Source organism: Onychomys torridus, chromosome 2 (genome assembly GCF_903995425.1).
Source record: "Onychomys torridus chromosome 2, mOncTor1.1, whole genome shotgun sequence".
In the NCBI taxonomy this organism is placed as follows: domain Eukaryota; kingdom Metazoa; phylum Chordata; class Mammalia; order Rodentia; family Cricetidae; genus Onychomys; species Onychomys torridus.
The window spans coordinates 33,090,975-33,100,856 of NC_050444.1; the positions used below are offsets into that span (position 1 = coordinate 33,090,975).

At 44.3% G+C, this 9,882-nt stretch overlaps 1 pseudogene; it reads left to right on the top strand.

Annotated features, from left to right (window-relative positions):
* The first annotated feature begins 1,634 nt into the window (after nt 1–1,634).
* On the top strand, nt 1,635–2,462 carry LOC118577837 (annotated as a pseudogene).
* The last annotated feature ends 7,420 nt before the right edge of the window (nt 2,463–9,882 follow it).

The window sequence follows — 9,882 nt, forward strand, 5'->3', positions numbered from 1 at the left end:
AAATTTGAAATGAATGAACACAAAAGATGACAGGGCAGATAAAAAGCCCAGAGAAACAGAAAGACAAGGCAGGCAGATCACGACCACCTGTAACTCCAGGGCAAGGGGATCGGTGCCCTTTGCTGGCTTCTGCAGACCCACACACATGTGGCTTGTACTCACACAGACACATAAACAAAAATAAACCTTTATAAAACATAAGAACCTACACTCTGACCAGAGAGGCACGTAGGCTAACTGCAGATCTTCAGCTCTCCCTCAGCTCCTCCAAGTCCAATCCCCCAGTCTCATCCCCCACCCTGTAGCAGACCTCCAGATGCAGCCACCTTAAATCACACATATCTCCCTCCCACCTAACTGCCCTCCCCCCACCCCACCACCCCACCTTTCCCCCACACCAACCTCCCACCTCACCCCCACCCTGTGCATTACTTTATCCCAGCTCTCAACAAAGAGGCCATTCAGCCAAAAAAACAAGTTAGCTAACTACAGATCTTCACCTCTCCCTCAGCTCCCCCAAGTCCAATCCCCCAGTCTCATTCCCAGATCTGTAGCAAATCTTCTGCTGTGGTCTCCCCTAATTCTCTGCCCCAATTCCCAGGCACTAAGCAAATCCTGGAAGAACACACTTTTGTTCCTTCTGTGGACCTTCTCAGTCACCCCTCTCCAATCCCATCCCCATTCTTAAGTGTCAGTTCCTAAGACCCAGAAACACATTTTACCTGGAACCTCTAGTGGCCACACCTATCAGGACCCAAGAAGAATTTTCTATCAGGCAACACACAGCCACCACACTCTCCTAAGAACCAGAGAGGGCAACAGGAACAAGGAACAGAACACTCACCCAACAGAGGCAAGACCAGATATCAGCACCTAGAATCCCAATCTTCCTAAACCCAGATGCCTTGACACCAACATAAAAACACAATCAATACAGCCAAGACAGTATATCTCCACTAGATCCCAGCAACCTCACCAAAGCAGGCCCTGAGTACTGCAAAAGAGCTGAAGCATGAGAAAAGGACCTTAAAACAGTTTTTATGATTATGACAGAAGTCCTTAAAAAGGAAATGAATAAACTGATATGAATTCACAATTCACTCCCATGGTTGGGCATGGTCGCACATGCCCGGCGGGACCTAGTCACTTCCGCCTAGTCATTTCCCGGTGACCCAGGACCATGGCTTTATGCGGTTGAGTAAAGCGGGTAATGCAACCATGTGATCTATGCAGGTACGTGGAATAGCCACATGGGCCTGTGTGCGCAGGTGCAGCCCAGCCTTTATAAGCCAGCACCATGATTCCCAGGCCCCTTCACTCTCGTGTCTTTCCACAGGCCTGTGCACGTCTGTCTCTTTCTTTCCTATCTTAATAAAACTCTAGTTAGTGGATTCTGTCATGTTTTGTGACTTTTCCTCCCAGGATAAGAGTGTCGAAAAAATCAACATAAACCCCCTAATGAAAACACAAACAATGGAAGGAAATGAATAAAAGAATTCAAGACGGGAAAGTAGAAATGAAATCAATAAAGAAAATGCCAGTGAGGGAAATCTGGAAATGGAAAATTTAAGAACTCAAGAGGAACCTCTAAGGCAAACACAAGAGATGGAAGAAAAAATCTCAGGCACGAAGATATGACAGAAGACATGGAAACCTCAGTTAAAGAAAATGTTAAATCCAGCTCTCTCCTCCAGCCGAGCAAGACGCTCGAGGAGAAGAAGGCCAAGGGGAAGAAGGTGGCCCCAGCCCCTGCTGTCGTGAAGAAACAGGAGGCCAAAAACGTGGTGAATCCTTTGAGAAAAGGCCTAAGAACTTTGGCATTTGGCAGGACATCTAGCCCAAAAGAGATCTCACACGCTTCATCAAATAGCCCTGCTACATTAGGCTCAAAGTACCTCCCGCCATTCACCAGTTCCCCCAGGCCCTGGACAGGCAAACGGCTACCCAGCTGTTTAAGCTTGCCCACAAGTACAGGCCAGAGATAAATCAGGAGAAGAAGCAAAGGCTGTTGGCCTGTGCTGAGAAGAAAGCTGCTGGCAAAGGGGACGTCCCAACTAAGAGACCGCCTGTCCTTTGAGTGGGGGGTCAATACAGTCACCACCTCAGTGGAGAACGAGAAGGCTCAGCTGGTGGTGATTGCCCACGATGTAGACCCCATTGAGCTGGTGGTCTCCCTGCCTGCCCTATGTCGAATGATGGGGGTCCCTTACTGCATCATCAAGGGAACGGCCAGGCTGGGGCAGCTTGTCCACAGGAAGAAGACATGCACCACTGTTGCCTCCACACAGGTTAACTTGGAAGACACGGGTGCTCTGGTTAAGGTGGTGGAAGCTATTAGGACCAGTTACAACGACGAGATCCGCCACCACTGGGGAGGCAGTGCCCTGGGTCCTAAATCTGTGGCTCGGATTGCCAAGCTGGAAAAGGCAAAGGCCAAAGAACTCACCACTAAATTGGGTTAAATGTACGCTAAATTTTCTGTACATAAATATAATTACAAACTTATCTTCCAGAAAAAGACATAAACAAAGAAAATGTTAAATCCAAAAAGCTCCTGGCCCAAAACATTCAGGAAATTTGGGACACTAAGAAAAGATAAATCTCAGTATACTAGGAATACAGGAAACCCGCAAATCAAAGAAAACCATAGAAGAAAATTTCTCTAACCTAAAGAAGGAGATGCCCATTAAGGTACAAGAAGCATACAGAACACCAAATAGGCAGGACCAGGAAAAAAAAAGTCCCCTTAGCATATAACAGTCAAACACTAAATGTACAGAACAAAGAAAAAAAAATTAAAAATTTTGAGGGGAAAAAGGCCAAGTCACATATAAAGACAGACCTTTTAAAGTTACACCCAACTTCTCAATGAAGACTCTGAAAACCAGAAGGGGCAGAACAAGTGTTCTGCAGACTCTAAGAGACCACAGATGCCAGCTCAGACTACTACACTCAGCAAAAAATTCAATCAGAATAGGAGAAAAGAAGACATTCCTGTAGTTAGAGTTTTCCTGCCTGGCCCAGTCAGGACAAATCTCTCTCACCCGCCAGTCCCACAGTCGCTCAGACCCAACCAAGTAAACACACAGAAGCTTATATTGCTTACAAACTGTATGGCTGTGACAGGCTTCTTGTTATCTGCTTCTTCTATCTTAAATTAACCCATTTCTGTTAGTCTATACTTTGCCACATGGCTTGTGGCTTACCGGTGTCTTTACATGTTGCTTCTCATGGCGGCGTCTGGCGGTGTCTCTCTCCAGTCTTCTACTTCCCAGAATTCTCTTCTCTTTGTCCCGCCTATACTTCCTGTTGGAGGGGGGCGCTGTATCTTATGGAGACACAAAGAAAATTTTAGGATTATGGAGTAGTCCGTGAGGGTAAACCTCTAAGCCAGTTGTTACATCATATCCCCTTTTTATCTTTAGAAAGAGATTGCATTTATAATCAACCTGTTTTAAATAAAATAGTGGTTTTTCTCTGTCCCACACCAGAGGGCTCTTCTGATTTGGGACACAAGAAGCTCTTAACCTTTTCTTTTAACAATGTGCTTGGGTTTAGAGAAGGAGTGAGCCAATTCCATCTCCAAAGCCAGTTGGGAATTTGGGCGTAGTTTGTCTTACTATTCCATGATAAAACCAAATTTAATCAATATCTATCTATAAATCCAGCCCTACAGAAAGCACTGGAAGGAAAACATCAACCAAAAGGAGTTGCCCAAGAAAATACAGGACTAAATAATCCCAAAAGAAGGGAAGTGTGTGCATGCGTGCGCACTCACACACACGCACACACACACACACTGACACACACACACACATACACACACTGACACACACACATACACACATGCGTGCGCACACACACATGCACACACATACACACACTCACACACACATGCACACTCATACACACACACTCACACACATACATACACACATACACACACACACACATACACACACTCACACACAAAAAACAACAACAACAACAACATAACAGGAATCAACAAACGGCTCATGGATATCTTCCAATGTGATGGCTATTCTTGCTTATCAACTTGACTACATCTTGAATTGACTAAAACCCAAATGACTGGGCACACCTCTGAGGGATTTTTTTTTTTCTTAATTAAATCATTTAAAGTGGGAAGACCCACTTCTAATCCAGATCTTAAAGGTAAGAAGATAAACCGTTAATCAAGATCTTTTGAGGTGAGAAGATCCACCTCTAATCTGGAACACACCTTCTGCTGGCAGCCTACATTAAAGACACGGGAGAAGGAAGCCTGTTCTCTCTTCCCCTGCTTACTCTCACTAGCCAGCCTTTCCTCCCCTGGCATTAGAGCCTACTTCTTCCAGATCCTGGCATATACTAAAGACCAGCTGAGGCACACAGCCTCATGGACTGAACAAGTACTGGATAATTTGTCCTTCCCTTTGTGTGCAGCCTTTGCTGGGTTAGGTGGACCATAGCCTGTAAGTCATTCTAATAAATCCCCGTTTTATCTATACAGAGAGATGTTGTGGTCTAAGGCTCCAAATCAACCGAAGCAGACACAAGAGGTGACAGCAAGGCAAGAATAATTCAGGGCAGCACAAAAGAAGGGGGGAAGAGGGGGGGTTGATGGATCAGGGCCACAGAACAGACTCAGGAGCTGACTGGGACCCCGAATGTCAGTTGAAGCAAGTATTTAAGCACAAAAATCACAAACATTTGTTGCCTAGTTTACAGTTATAATTTTCACCATTCATGATTTAGAGATTAGGGGTTTCCTTGAATGTTCCATCATTGTCAATAACATACAACGCAAGCTTTTCAGTCCAACCAATCAGATTCATTTGTTCTTTCTGTTATTAGGAACAGCCATAATGTTTCTAGAGGACTAAAGATGCATTACAATGATTTCTATGGTTTAAGGAGGAGGTGGGTCAGCTATTGGGAGGTTCCCAGCTCCCCTAGGGCTTGGGAACCTGAACTTTGTTTCACCTACAGGTAAAATGGAGTCTGAAGTCAAAATGGCAGTACTCAGGCCAAGGTGCTTTTTTGCCTGTTCCCAACATTCCCCCTTTGTCTTTGTAGCTGATGAGATGAATCTTCACACAGGAGCTCAAATAAGAGGTTGTACTGGCCCTTAGAATCGCGAGTTAGGCAGCACCTATGCAGTCTTGAACAAAGCACACCATGAATTATAGTCAGTTCTTAAAATCGTTCATTTAACTGAGCTTATTTTAGCTTGGGTTGCATGGGTCCTGATGCATTGTCCATATTCTTCCAGCATCTGTGTCAGGTCAGGTAGAGGTTTCAGGTGGGTGTGATGTATCCAGGAACAGATGCCATTGACTTCAACAGTAGTTGAAGGGAGGAGTCAGGATCACAACGTGAGGGCCTTTCCAGTGGGGGCCCAGAGTCTCCTTTGGTCTCTGGATTTCAGCCAGACCAGGTCTCTAGTTGGTAGTCCTGAGTTTTAACAGGTGGTAGACGAGCAGTGGGACAGTCCATCCTGAGTTCTTTGTAACTCCTGCACTGACCAAAGTAAGGTAAAATTAGACATTTCAGGAACTAAGTCAGACCTGAGTTTGGGCAGACTAGAGGGGGCCCCCAGAACATTGTCTCATAGGGGTTAAACTTCCCATGTAAGGGGTATTTCTGACCCAGAGGAGGGCAAAGGGAAGGAGAGCCATCCAGTCCTTGCCAGTCTTTAGGGTTAATTTAGATAAGGTCACCTTTTTCACCCTATCCAACAGGTTTTGTTTTACTTTTGTAGGACTATCCCAGAATGATGGCTATATAACCAACAGATTTTCCCCCAAAGGTAATTTGCCTTTGACTTAGCATTTTAAGCCTGTTAAGGGGTCAGGGACAATGTATTCTCTTCTGTAACTGTTTCCAGCTGAAATTGGGGTGTTGCTTGTCAGGGCCCAGGAAGGTTGAAAGGCAAGTCAAAGGCTGGGCAATGGAGCATTTATCAGAAGCATCTGAGATTAATAGTTTCAGGTGCAAGGACAGGAAGCAATCACGTCAGCTGGACTGGTTCACATTAGCTTTCAGCAAGTCCAGAGCTCAGCAGTTTGCAGTACACAGGATGTACTCTCTGGATGGCGTCTGTTAACTCTGCTCAGACAAATATAGACTAAGGACAGAAGTTAAAACCTAGGCACTTAAAAGAAAACCTTGTATTTGGAATTTTTACTTATCTAGAGTTCGTTTGATCTGTGACAGGTGGATTCAAGCCTTCTTTGACTCCTTGAAGCTCATATGAATTGTCAGTTTACCAAAGGAGATAAAAGTTCTAGACATATTAGCATTTTCATTGGACTGAAATCCATATTTTTAGAAAAAGTCAATGGGTATCTATAAAACAGCTGGAGCAAATTTATACCTTGGAGACATAGCAAAAGTTATGGCTTTGGGTTAGCCTGATTAAAAAAAAAAAAAAAAATCTTTAAGTCTGTCCTTAGAAGACAAAGGAAATATAAAATCTTGAAATTATGACTGAATAGTGAGTCATAACTTCAGTGTTCTATCAGTTTATCTGAATTCCATGTATTAATTAATTAAAACTCTGAACTGTTGAAATCTCACTGTAACAATATACTTTTAGTGAAGTTTGCAAGTCATAGCGGGCATATAAGATTAGCATCTAAAACCAATTGTCCTGCCACGCTTTCCCATTTCTTTAACTACTAAGGAACATACAGAGAAATATAACCAGGAAAACCTATGATGCATGCCTCTCAAGGTAGCTAGACCAAACCAATTCCATGGTTCCCTTCATATTTCTATTTTCTCTGCATTATACTTAGTAGCATTTGACATTTTGTGTATGAACCAATTTGATAATACTATCTTCTCTCTCAGCAGCATTAGAAAGTGTATTTTACCAGAGATAGGGGTACTTATTATTGAGAGCAGTCATTGCAACGCATAGTCCTCTAGTGAAAAGTCACATCTGAAACCTAGCAAGGCAAACAGGTTTGCCTTTTCTTAACAATAGGCCTAGTAGCTTTAACTAACCAATGAACTGACTAATGAACCAAAGAGGTGGTTGTAGCCTTGAGGGAAGGGGCGGATTGACCGCTGTTGTCTAGCTGACAAGGCCACAATTAGTTTAGCCATCAATGTCAGAAATCTTCTTGCAGGCCGCAAGAATATATTATAGAGATTCAGCTGGATATTAAAGCTATACCTAGAAATTTCAAGGAATTTTTCTAGTGGAAGCTATTTATCTTGGAATATTTGGTGTTACCCAGTTTTTAATATTTCAGCTGTCTTCTGCTATGAAATTCTTGCGTGCCCAAATACTCCCAGACCATTTGGCAAACAATTCAGCTTCTCAGACCTGCTGAACCTCTAGGTAATTAATCCCCTCTCCCCCACCTAGGAGACAAGCTGGCTATAGATGCATAGCTTTGCTTCTTGTGCAAATGAAGCTCAGACCATCCCCTTCCTTCAGGCCTAGGGGCGTGGCAGAGAGATTGACTCAGTACAACAGGGCTTTTTGCATAACAAGGCGCAGTAAGGACTGAAGAGGAATTCCAGAGGGAGACACAGAACCCTGTAAATAGAGAAGGGAGGAAGACAGAGATTCAGTAGAGGGTAAAGCAGATCTCTTATAGAGTTTATCAGGGCCAGGGGTCAGGAGCTAGGAAGGATAGATGGGTGATGAAGGAACAGAGGATGAAGACAAGGTCAAAAGCATAGGAGCTTGCTAAAACTATGAGGACAGGAAAACTGGGCACAGAGAGGAGGACCTTTACCCACAGAGTTGATCTGTTGTTGTTGTTTGTTTGGGGGTGTTTAATATGAATTCACAACATGCCCCCACGAATGGGCATGCCCAGCAGACCTAGACACTTAAAACTAGCTATTTCTGGTTCAAAATAGCCATTTCTGGGTCAAAACGTCTTGCTTGACCAGAATCCCGTTTTTCCAATGATTTGTCTCTACCTTACAAGGAAAATGACTTGTTGATTTGTGTGTGTGTGTGTGCTGATAAGGGTGGAACCAAGGGCCTCTGTGAATGCCAGGTAAACACTCTGTCACTGAGCTACACCTCCACCTGTTTGCTCTTTAAAATGGAGTCTCAGTGTGCTGCTACACAGGCTGGTTTCAGATTCATAGGCCCAAACGGTCCTTCTGCCTCAGCCTTTCCAGTAGTGATGACTACAGGCATGCGCCACCATCCCTCGCCTAAACAAGTGACTTTGAAATAACCAATTTCCTCCCCTGACCCCGCTTTCTAAATTACAAGCCAAGCCTTCCTTGAAAAAGGTAAAGACATATCTACCCTATGATCCAGACATACACCATTCTTGGCCATCGATCCAAAGGAAACAGAGCTGGTGTGACAGAAGGGTTGTTTACAGAGCCATTTCTGTTGTGGCACCATTCCCAATAACCAAGATATGAAATAGCCTACGTGCTCAGCTGCAGGAGGGAAGGAAAACCTGAGTACAGGAGGAGAAAGGTAGGCAGGCACAATCGCATATGCCGCTAAGGACTGTCACAATGAATCCCAGTTATCTAGGTAATATGTGTTAGTGATAATGAAAAACCAACCTGCCTTGCTCAGCCCATCTATTTTATGAAATGAAACTTTAATCGAATTCTAGAAGGAAAATAAAGCCAATTACGATTGTTAAACTTGGGCTGAGGTCGTAACTCAGTAGTAGGGGGCTTACTTAGAATACACAAGGCTTTGTATTCAACACAAATACACACACACACACACAATCACTAAAATTTCACATTTGTGATTTTTGTCCTTTGATACCATTGAATGCCTTGAAAGGATGTCTGGCGCATAGAAGGTTATCAGTAAATATTTGCTAAAATGAAGTACTTGGAACATTGCAATTGCCCACACAACATTTAGTCCTTCCTATTGGAAAACTCCCAGATTTCAGACACACCCAGTGAAACCCACAAGGTAGGCCAGTGGGCCCAGATCCACCTCCATTCTGGGGCAAGTGGCTCGGGTTACCTACTCTAAATAAACCAATTTCAGTCAGAGAGGTGGGAGGACCACACTTACTGGCACACACACACACACACACACACACACACACTCCATCAAGAAAAGAGGCAAGTAGCCCAGGGGCTGTTAACAACCAACCCTTAACTTTGTCCCACCATTTACATAAGCCAATAATCTCCTGCTTATGCCACTTGGAGTTGAGGGTTATGTTATTCACAGCAGAGCACTGTAGTGGATAGCCATCCCAGCATAGGCCTGGAAGTTCCAACCCCCATTGAGGCTTCGGTAATGATCACGCCCACAAGACAGGGCAGAGGAGGGAGCGGAAGACCGAGGATCAAGAGGAGGGCTCTCTCCTGGTTCCGGGACCCTGGACACTGGAGGTAGACCGAGCAGAGTTCTCCAGAGAACACCGCCGGACTGCACTATACCTTTGCCAGACCCTGTAACCTACCCCTTCATTTGTAAGTTACCCCACAAAATAAACCTCCCTTTTAACTACATGGAGTGGCCTTAATAATTTCACCAATAGAGCACATCCCAACACAGAAAAGATAGGTTCGCTCTGGAGAGAAGGAGCTGAAGAGCAAAGATGTAGAGGAAGGAAGCAGCCTATCCCCCACCTTGGCACCTGGAGCTCAGAATAAGAGAAAAGCACTCAGGGAATGGGGCTGAAGATACACTCGAGAGCCATAACAGCCTACCAAATATGTATCAAGCAAGACTCACAGACTATCCTATGGGTACCAGATCCAGATGGAATGTGGAGACATGACAATAACTTGCTTCCAGTTCTACTGCACACATCAGTGGTGGATCTGAATGGATGAAGATGAAGACTGAGAAACCACATAACCCAGGAGAGAGATTGTGAAACCCTGAAAGGCTTTGGGAGTAGGGATGTA